The sequence below is a fragment of the Falco biarmicus genome, chromosome 8 (assembly GCF_023638135.1).
Source record: "Falco biarmicus isolate bFalBia1 chromosome 8, bFalBia1.pri, whole genome shotgun sequence".
NCBI lineage: Eukaryota > Metazoa > Chordata > Aves > Falconiformes > Falconidae > Falco > Falco biarmicus.
In genome coordinates this window covers 30,550,602-30,572,721 of record NC_079295.1, presented here as the reverse complement: position 1 = coordinate 30,572,721, position 22,120 = coordinate 30,550,602, and positions in this window count along the sequence as shown.

Here is a 22,120-nt window from a genome sequence, read left to right as displayed (position 1 = left end):
AAATGGGGTTCGATTCAGACTTTAGGCAAATGCAAACAACAACCTCAGAGCGGACAACTCCAGGCACAATGTTCATCCACTTACAGCAGCTTGATCATTTGAGTGTGCTACAGCTTGCCTGTCGTTTGCTTCATGCTGCTTTTGGAGCTGTTTTTTCCATTTGTTTGTGTTGAAGGCTGCATTTGTTTTCTTTCCTTGTACTGAAAAAACTGGAGTACTGTTGACAGTAAAATTATTAGGCCCTTTACCCTAAAGTTGTCAACCAGTCTTGGCTGTTAACAGATCTAACAATTAGGTAATTAAAAGTATGATTGACAGGCAAACAGTGAAAGAAACCAAACCTGTTATTGCACCCCTTCAGAGCAACAAATAAACCCTCTGTACGTTTTCAGTATTCACTGGCTTCAACAGGCCTAATTATCCCTGGTTGATGAGTATGTGCATAGCATTCAGAAAGTGTAAGGTTTTCATGTCACTTTTTTTTTTTTTTTTTTTTTACTTTTTCTTAGCTAGAGACCTTTTTCTGATATGTGTGTGCATTTTGAATATAATGCTAAAATACTGGATGTCATCCTGACTGCTGGAAATAAGCCAACATATAATAATATCCTATCAGGAATGCTTAGGAAAAATAAATCACTTCAGATCCTTGGAGTCAGTGATACAAGTGCTATTCCCGTGTCACAAGCAGGCAAGCGCATATGTTTAGTGCTGCACTTTAAGGTATGCAGTCAGAGCCAGGCTCCCGTACAGGACCAGCCATTAACGACTGACAGTAACGGAGCTGTCACCCTGAGTTTCCCATTTCCTGCAGTGTGTGGTTCTGCACCCCACTGTGTCCTTCCTCGGTGGCCACCGATTTGCTATGACATATTCTGAGAGGCAAAACACCTGATGATGTATTTAAAATAAAACCAAAAACTTGCTGCTCTTTTCCAATTTAGACATCTAGAGAGAATTCTGCCCTGTATGGGATTCTTTAATTTTTTTATCCTCTCCTTTTCAGATCACATTCTCTGCCTTTCTCACACACAGACCAGGCAATAAATCTGTGTGCTTCGTTTTTGGTGGGCATCATTCAAAGGCTGATTTGTTAGGTGTAATTACATTCACAGCAGTTTGAAAGAATTGAACTAAGCCGCCTGCCCTTCAGCTGCAAGCCTTGGTTTACAGTGCACCCTATTAATATGCAGCTGGGCAGACAGATGAAATGCCCTCAACAGGTCTTAGATGTCTTTAGCATCTTAGTCCACTAACTTTGTAAACATTAGTTAGATCTGGGAGCAGGGACTGCTATGCTGCACAAGCAGTGCCACTGTGGGGGAAGGGAAATTGAGGATCAGGATACACCCCAGTGCCCAAAAGACACCTGAATGGTTTCAGGGACTTGTCAGGTATTTACCCTTTCCTGTAGATAACAGCCTGAACTTGCAACCATTTCTCCTGGCCAAGCAGAATTCACCACACACAGCCAAGCTGAGAGAGGAGAGCAGAAAAAATCCCTGAAAAACTATCCCAGCAACCTCACCCAGCAGGGCCAGGACCTCTAGGTCTTCAGACTAAATGACATCAGAGCAGGTGACTACACATGGGGGATTTTTTTTGGAACAATAATCAAGACAGATGACAATACAGCTCCGCTGCTGTCTCTCTCCTCCCACTGTATTTCCTCCTCTTCCTACACACTATCGTATCTCTTTCATGTCCTATTCAAAGCAGCATTTCAAACCAAAAGCTGAAGTTAGAAATGGCTCATTGGAGGGAGACTCTTCTCTCAAGCAGGATACAAAAATGGAGATGGTGAGACCTCTCTACAAGAGATATTTTTTTTTACACGTCTTTTATACAAACTCGGCCAACCCTGTCGCTACAGATGAGATGCAGAACCATTGCTAATGAAATACTCGCAGTCTTAGCTTTGCTGCTTCCTAATTAATGAAAAACACAACTTTCACAGGTTTTCCAGAGCTGTGATAACCTCACCGCTGAGGCTGACACACAGGCCAAGCGCATGAGGAGATTGCCCCAAAGCAGCAGAATTTCTTAACCCGATTTTCTGATGGATTTGACCCACAGATACCAGAACCTATTTCCACTCAACCCTGCCTCCCCTCCTGCATGTTCCTGTACCTCCAACCTGGCTGCAAAACACCTCTGTGTCCCACCACCAGCATGGAATATAGCATCACCTCCTGTGGGAGCTGGACAAGGGGAAACACACGCCTGCCGCAAATACAGAGCTGTGCACAGGTGGTCTGCCAGCAGACACCTCACGCCTTTGAGACTTGAGACATTCCTCTTGCCTTGTGTCAAACACGGCTGAAAATGGTTCATAAGTTACCAAGCATAAAAGAAGGCTGGGCGTGCAGTCATATCCCTGCCCTTTCCTCATGCATCCAAGTAAAAAAAAAAATAATAAAAAATATATATACACCTTGAAGTTTGAGGAGGAAAGCGCGTTTTTTAAGTGACAAAACTACAAATACATAGAAAATGTCAGAGGTTAATTACAGGGAATTAGTGGGGCAAAAGCTGTGTGGAAACAGATTTATATCTGTACAGCAGAGAAAATGGCTTAGTTATAAGGGCAGGGTTTGACCTAAGGGGAGTTAAAACCAAAGAGAAACCCTAAAGATCAAGTCTCTGGGTCTCTGTAAGATTTAAGGATGAGAAAATTTCCTAAGTAACAAGCTATTTTTATACCATCTATTTTAAACCTCTCTATTCGTGAGATGATTCTTCTTTTATTCATGCTCCTTCAATCTATTATACAGACCATACTTGCTGAGCTACTACATTTTAAGACCATGCAAATTGTAAATATTGGTTTGTATTAAAGACAGGTCTGAGTCACAGGATTCAGCATTTGCATCCAGACTCAAACTTTTCGAGGTTCATAGGTGATTTGATTCAGGCCCTCTTAAAGGCCTTGATTCTGCAAGATGCAAAGCACTTTCAGCTCCCACCAAAGTCCAAGGCAGTGGAAAGCCCTCTGTGCTTTGAAGGGTTGGGCACATAATTTAAAAATCTCTGTTAAAAAAACCCCAACAACGCTCTTTTCAATGATCCATTATTTAAGGAGCATGAATTTAATTACTTACTGTAAATAAGCTCAAGAAAGTTAGTCTTCTCACTTGGAAGGATACCAAATTTCCATGTCTGCATATAGGCACAATCACATACAGTGTGACCTTAACAAGATTTATGGCATGGTTTATTAATTCTCTAAATTGGTTCCATAAATCTACACTAGCCCTTACTATTTAGCTGAGTAAACGGGCTTTGATCTCTGCAGAAAGAAGAAACATACAAATCAGATTTCTTTCATAAAGGTTCTGGGCCAAAGTCTGCCCTGGGAGGTATGGCCAGCAGCTCCTCATCCCTCTCAGCGGCAGGAACACATGGCAGAGTTTGGGCTGCTGTGTGCAAATCACGTCCTTGGTTAAAACAGTTCGAATTTCTAGGTGATGGACATTTTATCTGTGCAGTGCTGCTCATTTTGCAGTAATTAGTAAGTCCGGGGGAATTTGGATGATTTTTTCATATGGGGGAAAAGTGACCTTTGCCTCATTTTGTTTACAGAAAGCAGTTACAAGATAACACTATCTACAAATACTTCGCTTGCATTAGAACAACATTGTCATCTTAACAAAGATAATTTTATCCAACATCTAGTCTGTAGGTGTAAGTGGTGGACTGGCTGCCTATGCTCCATGGTAGACCAAGCTCAGCTCCCTGGATTTGCACATCTCTGTGCTGTGATACTCCACGTATTACCTCACAGGGGATTTTCATACAGCAGATTTTTTCTTATCTAAAGAAAGCCATACTGGGACTAGACGTGGCTTCATTCTGGCAAATTGCTAAAACAGTTAACATTGCTGCTGCCACCTTTCAAAGCAAGATAAATGGCAAGCAGTTCCATTAAGCTTCCAGAAAATTTCAACAGCAGAAGTCAGTAATTCTTTTAGATCATGTGAAACACAATGACCTCAAGAAACATGTATGACTCTAAGTTATCTCAAGTTTGTTTCATGTTGGTCAGGGAAAGGAGGGAAAATTTAGAGTATAAATTACTTTCATTTGCATTTTGAAATTTTACATCAACAGTCAAATTAAACCATGATGTGTTATTAAATAACAATGTATTTGCATACTCATAAAACCTGAAAATTATTCCACTGACTTAAAATCAGAATTTGACACAACACATCTTTTGCATTTACACTACGCTGAGCTTAGAAAGCAGCATCATGTTTACTAACATGTCTGGGGAAAACAGAACAAATGCTATTGCTCTTCAGTTCAGACTTGTCCTCCTTTATGTTTTTAACCTCGCCATAAAATTCAGATTTGAGGTTTGGTTGGTTTCATTTTTAGTCTCGGTCCAAAAGCATTTTCAAATAGAAACTCAATTATCCCATAGGTTTATGAGCATATTAATGTGACTCTTTCCTGTACTTTCTAGTTTAACTTTGAGATGCAACAGCTCAGCCTTTTGTGTTGAAAACACAAAGCACAAAGAAACCAACCTGGTCTACCTCTTTTTTAGTTACCAAGGGGGCAAGTGGATTCTTATCAAACTGGATGTGAAGAACCATATGTAACAGCTGCCTTATTCTTTAATAATTTTTTAAACTTCTTTAACTTCTGCAGTCCAATGCACTGCACAATGCACCTCACACAGGTGGAATTTTTTGCAGACACCATTTGGAGCCAGAAGTCTGAGTACAAAGTACAGAGGACAGTTTTGCAAAAGTCTATGTTAAGTATGCTGAAAACAGGGGAGATGGACATGTAAGGAATAGATTAGAAAATACATTAAAAAATCAGTTAAACTAGAAGAAGATTTATCTCTGGGACGCTGGTCACACATATACTGCTCCTGAAGACTCCTGAGCAAGAATTCATAAACTCTAAATGGATTCTAAAGTTTATTGAAAAAAAATAAAGACTACAACACATCTCTGTCAAGATGGTAGTTAGACCTGAAGACTTTACCAGGCTATAAAAGGTTAAGTGGGGGCACAAAATATACTGCAGGTAACGCTTTACCACTCTCTGGAGCTGTGACATGTTATACTGAGACTGCAGGAGCTACAGTGCTGGAGGAAAAAAGTTTTTGATAGCTATATCCATGCAAGCTGGCATCTAACAAGCTGTACTAGAGCCAAAGGCCCAGGATCTGTTGTTTAGGTGGATACCAATTCCCTCTTTGTCCAATTCATTAAAAAAACCCAACCACTCTAGAAGAATTCCTTATACCATGATAACACGTTCTTTTCTTTGTTTGATCAACATCTTATCTAGAGCTGGAATCATCCTGGGTTTTCTCCCCTGGACTCACTCCAATGAAACCACTTCTTTCTTCAAAGGTAGTGCCCCAACCTGAACACAGTGTGTAGCTGAGGCTGCGTTAACACAAAATGCAGTAAACAGTGTCCTTCATGTGTTTATGTTGTATACTACTCCCAGTCAATCTTGTTCGCTATTAAAACAAGAACCAGGATATATTTTTTTGAGACTTCTCCACATACTACGATTTCTGAAGTCTCTGAATCAGAGACAGTTCCTTTAACTAGAGGCACTCCAAATCCAAAACAAGCTTCACTCTCTATCAAAGAAATTTGCCATATCTGTTAAAATTTTATTCCTGCTTGCATTATAGTTGTTTCCCCATCTACATTTTCCTTTGCATCTATTGACAGTAAATTTCATCTCCCACTCTAGCATGCTGTCACTCACTCCTGCAACTCTTTATGCCTAAGTTTGATTTCATTACCCAGAATAATTTTGTATCACCAAATGCTCTCATTATTCAATCTAATATCTAAGTTCATTTATGAATATGTTGAACAGCATAGATACCAGCTGGGTACTATGAAGTTCTCTTTATCATGCAAGCTGACCATTTATTCCCACATATTTCCTCCCCATCTTTTAGCTAGTTATTAACCCCTAAAAGGATTCTCTCTCATTTTATGATATCTGTTTCTTTCTTACCAAATGTCTGCTGGAAATAGAACACAACAGAGAGGAAACAGTCTAAGAGGTTCTTGGAATGTGGGGAAGACAAATACCTGGCACAGCCAGTGAGCAAGCAAGCTAGGGGAGGCGCCTGCTGGACCTGCCATTTGTCAACGGAGAAGGACTTGTGGGTGATGTGATGGCTGGAGGCTGCCTTGGACACGGTGATCACGGAATGAGAGAGGTTTTGATTCTTGGAGAAGCGAGGAGGGGGGTCATCAGAACCGCTGTGTGGGCTTCCAGAGGGCTGACTTTGGCCTGTTCAGGGGCCTGGCTGACAGATCCCCTGGGAGGCAGCCCTGGGGGGCCGAGGGCTCCGGGAAGGCTGGACATTGGTCAGGAAGGCAGTTCTAAAGGTGCAGGAGCCGGCCGGCCCCATGTGCCAAGAGACGAGCCAGCCGGGGGGCAGAGCGGCCTGGCGGAGCGGAGCTGTGGCTGGGACTCAGGGAGACATGGAGCTCACCGCCTTTGGAAGAAGGGGCAGGCACCTCTGGAGGGCTACAAGTATGTCACGAGGTTATGCAGGGAGAAAATCAGAAGGGCCAGAGCCCAACTAGAACTTAATCTGGCTACTGCTGTAAAAGACAATAAAAAGAATGTTTCTATAAATAAATGAGCAACCAAAGGAGGAAGAAGGGCTAAGGAGAATCCCCACCCTTTACTCCCCTGCTGGGGGGGGGGGGGGGGAACATAGTGACAAAAGATGAGGAAAAGGCTGAGGTACTTAATGCCTCCTTTGTCTGAGTCTTTAATAGTGAGACCAGTTGTTCTGTGGATACTCAGCCCCCTGAGCTGGAAGACAGAGACTGGGAGCAGAACATGGCCCCCATGATCCAAGGGGAAACGCTCAGTGACCTGCCACCCCACTTAGACATGCACAAGTCTATGGGGCTAGATGGATCCACCCAAGGGTGCTGAGGGAGCTGGTGGAAGCAGTCACTGAGCCACTCTCCATCATTTATCAGGAGTCCTGGCTCACCAGGAAGGTCCAAGCAAACTGGAGGTAAGCCAGTGTGACACCTGCCCACAAGGGCGGGAAGGAAGTATCCGGGGAAAGGCTGTGGATGTTGCCTACCTGGACCTTAGTAAAGCCTATGACACCATCTCCCACAGCATTCACCTGGGGAAACTGGCTGCTCCTGGCTTGGGTGGGGGTGCTCTGTGCTGGGTTAAAGCTGGCTGGGCGGCCGAGCCCAGGGTGGTGGGGAATGGAGTCACATCCCGCTGGTGGCCGGGCACACGTGGTGCTGCCCAGGGCTCAGTGGTGGGGCCGGTCCTGGTTAATGTCTTCATCGATGATCTGGGCAAGGGGATCGAGTGCACCCTCGGTCGGTTTGCAGGTGACTACAAGAGGGACGTAGAGGTACTGGTGTGTGTCCAGAGAAGGGCAACGAAGCTGGTGAAGGCTCTGGAGCACAAGTCTGATGAGGAGCAGCTGAGGGAACTGGGGCTGTTTAGCCTGGAGAAGAGAAGACTCAGGGGGGACCTTATTGCTCTTTACAGCTGCCTGAAAGGAGGTTGCAGGTAGGTGAGTATCAGTCTCTTCTCCCAGATAACAAGCAACAGGACAAGAGGAAACAGCCTCAAGCTATGCCAGGGGAGATTTGGATTGGACAGTAGGAAAAATTTCTTCACTGGAAGCGTGATCAAGCCTTAGAACAGGCTGCCCAGGGACGTGGTTGAGTCACCATACCTGGAGGTATTTAAAAAACATGTAGTTGTGGCACTTAGGGATATGGTTTAGTGGTGGACTTGGCAGTGCTAGGTTAACAGTTGGACTCAAAGGTATTTTCCAACCTGAATGATTCTATGTTTCCATGAAAATCCACCAAGCAGCAATTGTTTGGCAAACTTTCTTGAAAATCAAAATACTCCCTATCAGCTCCATTGCAGAGGTTTTAATTTGTCTGTATTTAATTTAATTTTTAAAAGCCTCCAAAAAATCTGTGAGATAAAATCCCTCTATAAATGCTACCCTGACTTTTCACAATAGATCATATTTATCCATATTTCTACTTTATTTTAGCATGGGTTCTGCCCAATACAGAGGTCAAACTCACTCCTGTCTAGATATTCAACATCTGCCTTCTTTCTCTTGGTGCAAAGGGGTGTGGTGTGTGTGGAGGGGTCTGTTCTTTCATACCATATTATTGATTCATATTAGTTTTAATCTATAAGTAAAACATTTTTCTGTAAAGCTACTGTCTAGTTATGTTCCCCATCCTGTATTTGGGTAGATGCCTGGTACACCTCTGTTTGAGGTTGTTGGCTGGTTTTCGCCTGTTTGATATCTAATAAGACAAGGAGCAAATTCAGCTGGAAAAAAATTCTTCCAGAGGGAACCCTTTCACCCACCTGATCCTTTCGCAGCCCATAGTGGCACCTGATAATGGAAGTAGGAACACGTCCTTATTTATCAGTCCCCTCTGGCAATTAGTTGGGTCTGCTCTCTTTCTGGCATGCTGTGTAGGAACAGGCTGTATATTTGTGTTGCATAAAGATAGTTTAGGCATATCGATGTTTTTGCATTGATGGGACATGGGGAAAGTGATGAGTGCCTGTTTGTGTATCTGAACAGGGTGTGGGGTTTTGCTGGATGATTAAAACACGAAGTATGTTATGGTGAGATAGACTATTTGAAGAATGTACAGCAATGAAAACCACAAGAGGAAAGAAGGCAAAAAATTACTTGATTCTAATACTCAGCGGTATGTGAAAGGTTAGGGAAGAAGACAGTCAAAATGTAATTTTGGAGTCTGATTCAAATTCCACTGAAGTCAATGAAAAATCCCCTTTGGCTTCAATAAGCTCTAAACTAAATCATTAATAACTGTCATTCTGAGATTGCACTTAAACGTCAATGTGTTTTAAATTTAACCGAAAATTTGGACATGTAAGGCAGTATGTGAATTGTAGAATTTGATTAATATATGGAAAAATCAATTTATTTGGTCTAGTCCTGCTTCCTTTGGAATCGGTGAGAGCTTTGCCATTGATTTCAGCTGTAGAAAAACCTCTCCACTTCCTAGAGGGAGATTTCCATGTGAATCTCCAACAAGGAAATGCTCATTCACGAGCCTCATGATCTAATCCATGGCAGCTTTAGCAGAACACAAGGACATCCCTAGAGAGTAGGATGAAGTGAGATCAGAGCTGTAAGACGAACCAAGGCCACATAAAGCCTTGCTTAAGTCAACATAAGGATATTAAAGTTGAGATTTCACCACGGCCTTTCCACTGCAGTGGGAACTTGATGTAAAGAGGGTTGAGAGAGAGTTGAAGTGGGGAGACCCGGTGATGCAGGGTTACATAATAATCCAGCCTGCTAATCACAAAAGCATGGATAAGCATTTCAGCCTACATTGCACAGGGGAGCATCTAATCTTGGAGGTGCTTTCTGGTGGGTTTTTTTAGTCTCCTTCTCTTCTTTTTTTTTTAAACCTTTCACACAGCCTAAGGTGAGAGGAAATAAAAGTAGCCCCCCTGCAGATAAACCACAGCGGTCAGGGTAATGACTGAGAAGGATTATCAGCCTTCAGGGCATGACCTGACCATCAGTGAGAGCCAGAAGGGCATTTTTCATCTGTCCCTTCCTTCTTTTCTACCAAAGTTTGTTACTGCAGAAATGCAGGGTGGCAGGTAAGCAGAGATGGTGTTTCTGAAACAAGACAAAATGTGCAGGACAGTTCTCTTGGGTCAAAACCAAAGGAAAAGGAGAAAAGAATCCCTGAGAAAAGGATTAAGTAGAAATCCCTTCCTTGATTCACTTGTTCCTAGAAACAAAAAGCCAACTGAGCTTGCAATTGCCTTTCCCAGAAGGGAGATAGGGACTTTCCAAATTCTTCACCTGTCACCAGCCAGGGATGGAAAACCCTTGTCATCGTCCCAAGGAAAAGAAGAGGCTAATATTTGTAAGGGAGATGCTCTGTATGTAATTTGTTAAGCACTTGAAGTGCAAACAATTATAGGTCAGGCCCTGGTTGTCCCATTATAAAGTAACTATAAGGTAATATTTCAAAGGTTTTGTTTATGGACAAACTGTAGTCAGGTTACACAAATTCCAAAAGCAGGGTCAGCATGCTTACTAAATACATTTAGGTGATACGTATCTTTTAAAGGACAGCAGTGCAGAGCACTGGCAAAGGCTGATAGTGCACTGAATGCTATATGGATATCTGTAAAGCAGTTTAAATAGATGATTACAAAACCAGTTATCTGTTATTTTCACAAACTGCAGTAATCAAACAAATCACATATATCTGTCCCATGAGGGCACTGACAACAATTCTTCAGAGTTTTAGGATAGATGGGATCCTACAAGATCTTAACCATACCATGATATGGGTGCTGCTCAAAAGGGTTTTAATACGCTGTGGGAGAAGGAAATTAATTCACCTGTGGGAGACAAGAAGGTGACCAGCTCAGCAGGACAAAAATTCAGTGTAAAGTAGGAGAAGCACAGATTTCAAGCTCTCTCTGCCCTGACTGAAGAGTTTAAAGCACATTTCAAGAAGCAAGACCAAGGGGAGAAGGGAATCTCTCCCAAATGTGAGCAAAGCCATCTGTTTTGCAGCAGTTGTAGGGAATACCTGGGGGACACTAAGGGAGCACATCAGGCACTTGAACATAACGCTGAGCTCCTCCTAAGAACTGGGGAATATTAGAGACCTAGGCAGGGAGTAGGCATCAGTGCCACAGGGCTTACACAAACTGGCACCTCCCTGGGTGGGACGCAGAAAGGACAGGCTCAGACTGGTGCTGGACACCAAGATCCAGGCACCTTTGTCGCTCCTGAATCCACGTATGAGATGTATTCACAGGAAACCAATTTACCCTGCTCATACATAACTGAAGCCTACGGGAAAAGAGAAACCTCACTAGACATCTCAGCTGTAACGTTCTGTTGGCCTTGCAAGAGGTATTAAATAGGTGTGAAACAGGACAGCAGATTGAATATACCCTTCAGTTATCAAAGGGCTTTGCATTGGGTATATTCTTCAGAACCATGAAGAAAAGGAGGTTGTGTCGTGTCAGAGGCTTTGTTTATTCTCCAGAAAACTGAATGACAAAGGGGAAATAAATAAATAAATAAAAAAAGCAGCCAACAAAACCGCCCAAACTGAACATGCCCTTTTCACCACAATAAGATTCTCCCAGATGTGAAAGGAAAACAAGGTCTTTGGCATTTTGGATGTATTGACAAGTTTTTGTCAAACTGCACATACTTTATTAAACCACACTTGGATTCTTCGGTGCACAATTTAGTTGGCAAGTAATGCTTTCAAAATACACGGACCACTGAAATTATTGTACAAAGCTCTTGCAGAGGTTAAAACGCTTCACTGCATCTAAAAATACACAATGACAGCATAGCAATCTGAGGCACAGTTGCCACAGGTATCAGAAATACATGCAAAGGGAAGATTTCAAGCATGAAATATGCCAAAAAACATTTCTCTACTTAAATGACTGCAAAAAGACTATGATATATGGTAATTAAGTTCTCCAGCACCATCACATCTGAGCACCTCTCCTTTCATGTACTAACCTTAGAAATTCGCCTGAGGTGAGGTTGTATTCCTCTTTCTGCTCTAGCAACAATCAGCGTCAAACAGATGAAAACCCAGGAACAAGCAAAAGCACTGGATTCAGAGAGGCAACTCATTTCCTGACTGCCATTGTGTCACCTCCTTTCTGGCTGAAATCTTTTACACATCTTGACCTCCATGTGCCTTGCTCAAGATCACCTTCAGATCAACTTCTCCTTTCATGTAAAACTGAATATGTCAATATGGGAGAATAAAAGGATGTGGAGAGGACTGAAAAGAATAAAGCAAAGTACTCATATAGAAACACTAAATATAATCCAGAATTAAGCAATAGTTAATTACAGAAAGTTATAAATAAAATCAGTAGATTACTGGGGGATTACTGTGCTTTCCAAACAATTATTCCAAACAATAAGGTTGTTTGTATAGCTTATGTAACCAAATAGATGTCTGGAAATTCTCACTTTACCACAGCAGTCAGTCACGTAGTGCAAGAAAACTCAGGAGGACATCCAGTATTTCCTGGGAAAATGCAGCTTATAGTTAGCAGCACCTCCACTGAAGTTGCTTACTATAAAGGCAAGATTCTGGCTTTGAAAAACTCACTATCTTGTTGTGATTTTGAACACTGGTATCATTCAGTCAAGCAGTCTGTGTTTTTGCCTTACTATTTGTTGTATGAATACATCACACTATCCCAAGTGAGAAAAAAAATAAAAGCACAGATACCACACAGGCAGTGGGAAACTTTCTGCTTCCCCCTGCCTAGAAATTGCACAGCAGCAGTGACACAGGAGAAAGTGGCATCTCCCAGTAACACTGTGTACTCCCCAGCAATAAATAGTTTACACTCAGTGGTCCACTGAAAACAGATCTTAATTAAGTGCAATATAGTTGCACTTATTGATCTGTACACATATTTGATCTGTACAGACACATATTTGATCTGCACAGATCAAATCCTTATTGATCTGTAGAACTTTTTGCAAGGGGCTTACCTCTCTAAATTAAATCAAATACCACATTAGATACTTAGAATTTCTCTTTCAGGTTGGTGTGTGCTCTCCTGGCTTCAGAAACCTACTGTTAAAGATATTCAAATACAGAGGTTATCCAAATTTATAAATAATGTTAATGGGACAACTGCTCTCTTAATGACTGTGTGCTAAGCAGACCTGCAAAGCCTGACACAGTGAAAAAAGGGTCCTTCAGGTCACAGGCTACAAGAGAAGGATTTAGTAAAGTCCCGAAGTTTCACTACAACCTCAAGTGCCTCATCCTACAGTCACACAGCTGGTGACAGTCACACATCTCCAGTGCAGACGCACCCATCAGCCCATGGCTGCAATATATATAAGGACTGAGGCTGAGCAAGTTCACAGATGTTGTCCAGCGTCTCTTGAATAACCCCTAAGTCGACAGGCAGTGAGCAGAGGACTAGTTGCTAGAGGCAGTTGCTCTGCTTAACTGTCACAGAAATAAAAGGGGGAAAAAATAAGTTTGTTGTGGGAATTTTAGAAATCATGAGATTTAAACATAGGAGGAAGAGCATATCACACATATGAAGATTTACTCCTTTAGAAAGGCAAGTTCCAATTTTCTATTCCTCTTGGAAATCTTTATAGTGTTTTGTGTTCAAACACATAAAGAAAATACAAGAGTAGAATTAAAATTAGTTTCTAATAGTACAAGAGCAACTAATAGTTTCTAGAAATTCCTTTTCTTTTTTTTTTATAAAACTTTTGTACCTTGGGAAACTTTATTTCAAAGCAACATGTTTCATTCTATTCAAGGGATTTTGCAAACATCAACCAAACCTGAACTATGATAATTTGATTAAATATTAGATTCAGTGAGGATATTCCATGATATAAAGTATTTCATAACAAGAAATTCAACATAAAATAGGGAACTTTGTTCATTCCATTAACTCGTGAGATTTATTTTCCTTAAAGGATTTATTTACTTCCTGTTCACTGGTCTGTTCCAGTGTATGTGCAGAAGCTGATGTCACCTGGACCTTTATACAAATTTACTTTTCAGCTTAGTGAGGTTGCTCATTATAAATAGTTTAAAGCAAATTCTAAATAAGCTATTCGTTACCACTCCTAACATCAAGAATAAAGAAAGAAGAGAGCAAGAAGGATACCAAACAAAAAAACAATAGCAAAAAAAAAAAAATTCCTTCACAGTTCTGTTTTTCTTGCCAAATGCGGTCTGCAGCAGCACAATTTGAGTATTTCAATTATGTCAGCAATTAAACAGGCCTATTGTACTTCAGATATTTCAGCTGTCCTAGAAGTTTGAATAATTTCCAGTGGAAAACACTTATTTTGTTGAATTTGATGTATTTTTTTTCTTAAGCAGGCAAGAGGGATAGTTTAAGAGATGTTTACTCTGCCTCAGTACTGGGGAACGAAAAAGCCTGCATTTCTCTCTGATTTTTGTGATCGCTGCAGTATTGCTCAATCTCAATTTTTTTTCCCAAAGACCTACTTGCAGAAGTTAAAACTGAAACCCCTTTATCTATGCTGATAAGTTTACCAGCATATTAAAGGCAGTAAAATCACAAAAGCTAAAAACACCTAAGTGTCCTGAAATTTTCTTATTTGTGGCTCTGTACCTGCGTCAGAGATGCACATGGTCCGTGTCCCTGGGGCCTCGTGTAGATGAGCAGCTCCACACCAGTCCTTGCTACAGACCCTCAGTGGGTAGGTCTGCAGCACCTTCTCTTCGAGGATTTCTACAGCCTGTCTACGCTGATGAGCAGTTTTATTTAACTTGAATGTATGACACTAGTGCTCATTGTAGCACTATGCATTTGTCTTTGCTTACGTTAATGGCTACAGAAGGTGTCAAGATAATAAAAAGCCACTATATGTCTATTGTTAAACTCCTGCTTTAATTAACATTTTTCTTTCCAGTAGTCTGTCCCTTTGGGCAGAAATTCTGGGCTTGCATTTTCCACAAAAGACAGGTTCATTTTAAAATAGCTTAAAAGAGAAGAAAACGCCAATAATCTGACCCAGAAACAATACTCAACATTTTTTTTACTTACTATATAACAGCCTGAAAGCATTCTGCAAATGTCTGCCAAAATTTCGTCATGAGATTAGGATTCATTGCTTTATAAAATGAAGTAATTGTAAATAAGGCACATTTGTAACTTTTTATTTGCTCTCCCTGATTGAATGCCATAGAAAAATCCCAAAGAAATAGATATATATTTTCCACAGTAAGTACAGCTGAGGCTCACTTGTAGTGAAGAAATCCAACAAACTTGAGTGGCATAGGTCAAAAAATTCTCTTATATTTTGTGAAACTAAATGAAATCACCAGAGCAGTGCCATTAAAAGCAACCAAGACATCAAGTCATTTAAATGGTTTCCCTTAGATGGCTAGGTTAATCTCTGGTAAAATTAATCCTTTGTCATGCTGGCAGGTGTAACAAAGAAAACCTTTTTGTATGGAGTGCAAAGAGGGTATTTTACCCTCTCAAAGGAAAGCTGCTTGATATTTCCATGGAGAAAACAGCACAAGCGATTAACAATTTAGATTTGCCATTCCTAAGCTTTGTTTATATAAATATATGGGGGATCATTTCTGAATCTGTAAGAGGATTTTCTACAGTCCAATATAAAGAACTTAAAACTGCCATAAATGAGATGTTAAAAAAAAAAATAAACAGATTGCCTTGATAAATGCCAGTTATTGCAGACTGAGCTCCACTGTAGTAACACACTAAGCAGCTGGCATTTAAAAGAAACCTAACTGGAGTGCTAGCTCCCTAGGTAGTTTTTTTCTTCTCTAAAATAATCTCAAGTCTGTGTATGGTGCCCACAAGAGAGGATCTTTGGTGTGTAGTGCAGCCCTTCCCAACTCATGGTTATGACCTACTTCACGACAGCCTTTTACACACACACAAGTAGCAAACGAGCATCTCCTTAAGCTAGGTCCAAGGATGAGCACATCATTGCTGGGACAGAGGGACTCCAGAGATCAGGCCTTTGACGTAAACATGGAAATCAACACTAACTTCACTCTCCTCTCCTGCTGACTTTCATCCCTCTCCTGATCAGGATTAATTCTTCCTCACAAGTTTCTCCCAACTGTTTCCTTTCCCCAACTGTGATTTCCATGAAGGACTGAACCCACCTTCCTTAGAGGAATAGTGCTGGGTGAAAATAGCAGGAAAAATCGGTTTCCATCTTCATGCTGCTCTCTGGGGCTTTCCCCTCAGCACAGCGAAGAGGATCGATATGCTTTGTCCTCCAGCTCTCCCCTTGCAGGAGCTGCTGCACTGACCTGCTTCTTTCCTGCTCTTCACAGGTCTCAGTGGCAGCTTTGCAGCCAGTTTCAAAGAGCAGGACCCCAGTCTCTGGCTGTCAAGAGGTCTGCCTCTATTTATGGAGGAGGTAGCCTTGGTGCTGCTTGCTTGGTCGACTGCGAGCTTTTATTATTTTTTTTAACCTCTTTTTTTGGCTTTGTCTGAATGAACAAATCGCTCCACAACTCCCCTTCCTCAATAGTTAGCAAACCTTGAACTGCTTCAGCCACTCCTGCAAAGCACCAAACTTATAATGCATATTAGTACATAATTTACATGACTGACCCATCTCTCAGTTTCTGGCAGAGATGCATAAAACATATTTCTTACGTGATGATAAGTATGCTTGTTAATGTAATTTCTGGCTGGCTCGAAGGAGGCAAGTCAAAGAAAAGGCAATAGAGCATTTAAAAACCAGAAGTGATAGCCAGGTTCAGGACCCAGAAAGGACCAGTTCCTTGCTCACTATAGCGTGCTATAGGATAACTGTGCAGTAACGCTCTACCCCTTCCATGCTGAAATCTGTGTGTGGAAACAGAGGGAAAGACATTCCTGCAAGGTCAGACTTCACTCCCATGTCCTTGTCACGGCACGTCATCTGCAGCAGCCATATAAGATGTACAGGGTGACGACTTCATGATATAAGGAGAAACGGATTAGTTTCTAACTTCTATCCCTACTGCTGACTGATGATTTTCCACATACTGATGTCCCTGACTACAGAAGGACCCATGCTGGGCACAGTCATACCTTCTTCAAACTGTGATGAAATAAAATGCAGGCTCACACTGTGCAGACACTGGGACTCCTCAGCAGGGTCAGGACCATCATCCCACAAGACCAGCAAATTTAGATAACCAAAATGCCTCTGTTCCAATTGTACCTATTGAACTCAGAACTAAAAAGTATAAAACTTTGAATTAAATTTCTAGACCTTGGAAAGTTTACCCCTTACACTGAGATGAAGAACTAATAAAGCTGGAAGGAAACAATACATTTTTAAAGCTGACTGAGACTCAGAACATCGGGTTAGGACTGTTTAAAATGCGCTCACTGCCACATCATTTTGACAGTACAGCAGCATCGCAGCAGGTTGTAATGCAACTCCTTGGTATTTCTAAGTGCACTGGGCCTCTAGGATCACTCTCTGGGAAGAAACGTCAGGGTTGTTACTACAAAGTTGTTTACATTTAATTAAAACGGCCAACTTATCTGAGTTTCCATAAGGTTAATAAACCCAGCAAATTTCTAGAGGGATTATAATTAAAACATATATGTTCTAGTAACTTCCCTCCGTTTCTGCAAGATTTGTATAAAATATTTAAGCCCATCAAATATTGAACATGCACACTTAATGATCTACATGTTTATTTTAGAATGAAATTTTTGAGTTTGAGAAGTTTATCTGTAAAATCTTAAATTCAAAAGAAAAATTGGCATAGGCACACTTTAGGAGCTTGTACAAATCTGATGACCTTTCCTTCAGCCTGACTAGTTTATAGAAAGACTCTGCAGTCTTTACAGCTTTAATTTGTTCAATAGCTTCAGGCTTTTAAATTCTGCACTTCTACTGCCCAGAGGTTTACTTTTTTGTGATCCTGCACAATTTCTAGGTGATTTATCAGCTGCTATTCCATTAACAGCAGCAGTAATATTTCTACGCTCATAGGCCATCTCTACCACCATAGTCACTGTGCGACCCCATGACTTGATGCCCACCTTGCACCCTAAAGATGCCTTTCTGAAGTGCTGCCTAGACTGAGAGAGCTAAGCATGCTATCCAGGTGCATTCCTCCTCCTTACTCAAGGTGAGATATAGAGATGCCCTGGTCCTCCAGCTGAGAGCTGCTGTCAGAAGGACACACAGGCAAACAAGCTGGACTGGGGCTGTGATTAGCTAGGTGCCAAGTGGATCAGGTCCCCAAGGCATGGCAGCGAGTATGCTGGCTTCTTGGCCCCAAGACAACCTGTGCTATTTTCAACCAAGCAGCACTTGCTGATGATATCGGCAAGGCCAGGCCCACAGCCAGCTCATGCATTATGTTGCTGATGTTAAAGAATCAAATTTTATAGGAGAAGGCAGCTGGAAGAGGCCTCAAGAGAAATCCAGCTCACCTCTCTGTCCAAACACAAGATCAGCAATAGTTGCGTCATTTTGACAGATGCTCACCCAACTTGTTTGTGAAGCCTTCCAATATCGAAAGCTCCCTAATCTCCCCAGCAAGTCTTGACTATTCTTACCTTTATAAAGCTTTTTTTCTTTACTGACTAACATCTTTTTTGCAATTTGAACCTGTTACTTTTTGTCTTAGGCAAAGTAAACAGTTTATTTTCTCCCTTTTATGTATTCAAAGATTACTTTTTCTTCCACAGACAAACAGTTCTTTCATTCTTCTCTTCCATATCATAGTTTCTGGATCTGTGATCATTCTGCCTGGTCTCCTCTGGTCCCTCCTTCTTAAAATCTGCAATTACAGTTTTCCAGTCAAAGTGGCACCCAGTTCACAGCGGTTCCATCAGAAATAAGCTTCTGCACTTTGCTTATGAGAAACTACTGTGAAACAGTATCAAAACCCCAAATCAACAGACATGTTGAATGTAATTTCCCTCTTGTTCAAAAGGTGTGTTGTTCTTTTAAAGAGGAAGTTAGACATATTTGATATGATTTGCTGTTGATACATCTGTGGTCTGTGTTTGCTTGACATGCACATGCACTGTCTCCTAAATTTGTATTCCAGTATTTTCTGAAGAAATTAATTAAGCTGCATTGTCTCTATTATCCTTTTCCTTCTTTAAATATATTCACTAAAGTTCCTTTTTCCAGCAGTTTAGTATCCTTCCTCCCATCTGTAAATTCTCAGAAGTATCTATAAGCAGCCCCTATTTAAGTATTCTCCAGCTTTTTTACTTACTGGAAGATAACGTCTTGCCCTTGTGCCCCTGGGATTACTTATGGTGACACTGACCAAGTTGGCACTTTCAGTGAAGTAGTGGCTTACTGCCAGAGAGCAGTAAGCACTGTAATCTTTGCAACTTCATCTGCTAATAAGTTGCCTCTGTTGTATAACAGGACAGCCATTCTTGGCCATCATCTTACTGCCCCGGTCATCTGAGGTCCATCAGATCACCGTTACAGTTCATCACATGAAATCTTTCATTTTTTTAGTCTTCACATATCATGGTTTCATTCCTTTCTTGTGTTTAAAAATTGCTCCCTGTATTTGCACTACACTTGCTGTCTGGGCGTGCTACCTCAGATCTAGAAATTGCCCCAAATTCCAGTATGCCTCCTTACAAATCAAAAAAACTTAACTAAAAGAAATCAATTGAATTTGTCCTATTTTTCTTCCGAACTTCTTCATTATCACGGCACTTAGGCTGAAAAATGTGGAATTAGATTTTACCTGTTACTTTGGTTGTCAGGATTCATATGTTAAAACCAGCATCTTCCTAAAAAGAGACTATTTCTGCTCCTGCCCAGCAAGGGCAACCAAATAAACTAAGCATTTAGTCAGACACACGTACCAGCTGCATATGACTGCTTCACATGTGTTTCAGTGCTGTCTTGGTTTTGAGATATATAGAAATCCGACAAAAAAAGAAATTGCATGTTCCATTAGCTTTCCATTTGGGACACGAGACTCATCCTATCACTGAGTACAGCCAGGAGCATAAAAGCCCCAGCCCTGCAAAGCCTGCCCATTTCTGCAGTGATCTTGGTAGGGCCACGCTCCAGAGGTGTGGACCCTACTGCTGCACCATCTGCTCAGCAGGTCCAGGCAAGAGGCTGTGGGGCACAGGGACCTCTCAGCTGGAGTTCCCTTTTCCCTGCATTTTGGGGCATCAGAAAAGCTATCAGAAAAGCACTCCTCAAAAATATCTCCTGCATAAGTCTCCTAAGTCTGTGAAATTTCATCTTTACGTTCCCTTATTTCAATGCATTAAGTAGATGATAAGGGTGTTTTTTCCCTCCTCAGTTTTATTTTCAGGCCACGCTCAAGGATAAACCTATCATGTTTCTGACCCACTAGGAAAGCTGCTTTAGTGTTGCAGGAAATGTAATCTGTATAGCCGACATGAAAGTGTTATAAGATGTGAGCTGCAGAGATTTTGGAAGGTTGTGTCTGAGCCACAACATCCATTCCTCATTGCTAGGCTTTGCGAGCTAATATCCTCTTAGCCTAATTTAAAATCATTAATTAAAACTGAGTTGAAACTGATGTGTAATGTAATAAGGACAAGAGGTCCCACACCAAAAAGAGGAGGAAGGCTTAAGAGATGTCCATGTATTCAAATTTGCTCTGCTTTTCTTGAATCAGAATTTACTATATAACGTGATCCCAGTTTAATAGATTCCTCAGATTTGTGCATCTTACACACATATTTTAATTGAAAATTAGTAATTGCTATGAAGAAACTAGGAACCAGGCAGGCAGCTAGCAGGGTTTTTTTGAGCAAATTATAAACACAATCTCTGTATTCCTTGGTCCTCCAATGCACTGGGTATATCACATCAACGCGGTAAGGAAAATCTGTTGAAATCAGTTGGAAATCCTGACTAGCACAATATGAGCTGTTGCTGCAGTGTAAGAAGTTCTTCATCTCAGCAAGTGATATGCTACAACAGGTTTTGTGAAGCGAATTCATTTTCTCTCCCATGCATGCTGGGGTGGAGGCAGGGAGGAGGATGGGGAGCGGGGTATAGAAAAGATGGTAGAAAGGCGGGGTAAAGAAGTTAACATTTTTTTTTTTATATTATTAAATCTTTGCTAGTTTTCAGTGGGTGTAAAAAATAGTTAAATTCCCTAATTAAATTATAATTCCAATCTTAAACAATAAAAAGAAATCCTGTAATAATCTATGTGCAGTGCCTGACAGCTGGGCCGTCTGATCCTTGCAGTCTGCTTACAAATTGGTATTAGTGGCACTAATAAAGCTGATTAATGTTGTGACTAGAGACCCACTAACCTGACACTGCCAGCTGGGCGCACAAAGGCTGTCAATCTACATGGCAGCTGTTAAACTACAAGTGCCGTAGCCTTTAATTTACATTTCAGCAACCTCCACACTGTAATGCATTTTAATGGGCACGAATAAAAACCGCTGGTGACGTGCAGGAATTTCACAGGATATTGGTGTGTACACATTATATTAGTAAAATACCACTTATCAAAAGACCAGAGATAAAGCCAATTCTTCCCTCAGCTACTTTTCTAGAAACCTGTAGTAACACCATCATAACCAACGCAATTATCGCAGATTGCCATCGGCACGGCTGAGGGCACATTTTCAGCCAGTCAACCCACCCTTAAGAGTTATGACAGCTTATTAATTTCCATTGATGCAAATAACTATGAAGATGCTATCTGCATCTTAATAGCATTTTCCCACAACTGCTTCTCTTACAAGTACTTTGGAGGGTCCCAGAACAGGTCCTGTCCATCATTCAGAGGCTTTTAGCAAGTCACCCTTCTGACACTTTCTGGAGAGCCCAGGGGTGGACCAGGAGCCCAAGCTACTCGTTCCCTTAACCACGGTATTTTCTGATGAGAGGGTTGCTGCATTGCCTGAGCTCTAACTGCACTGTGTGTAAACTATATGTAAACAGAGGTCTACAGGCTTTTAAGACTATCAATCCAGGACCTTCTACAAATATTCATCCCAACTGATCCATTTACTATTTAAATGCAAAGAATTTACACTAATTATACATCAGAGTCAGTATACAACACAGCAAAGACGCACAAAACAAATGTTCCAAGGGTAGACCACAGAAAATACAGTCTACTTTCTCTGACCCTAATAAAAGCATAGTTTCTTATGGTAAATACTTTACTGTTTTGTAAACTGTATTATATATGCTGAAGTTCTGGTCAGAATTTCCCTAGGGCAGATTTCTTATTTTTGGTTGTGTGTTTTTTGTTTTTTCTTTTTTTTTCTTTTTTTTTTTTTTTTAATTATTATTTTAAATTCTTTTATCATGGACTGTTTTGTTCCAAAATACCAAGAACACTACTGGAAAGAACTTTCATTTCTCTACTGTGACATCCTGGCAACTTTCAAAATCCAGGAATCTGGGAGATGGGGGGGTGGGAGGGGTGTTGGGGGTTGTAGATAGGAAGTGACAGAGGAAAAGGTGATGTGAAAAGGAAAAGAATACAGCCCAGAGTGTCTATGTTACTTACTCTAAAAACACATTGTAAATACAGGGACATCT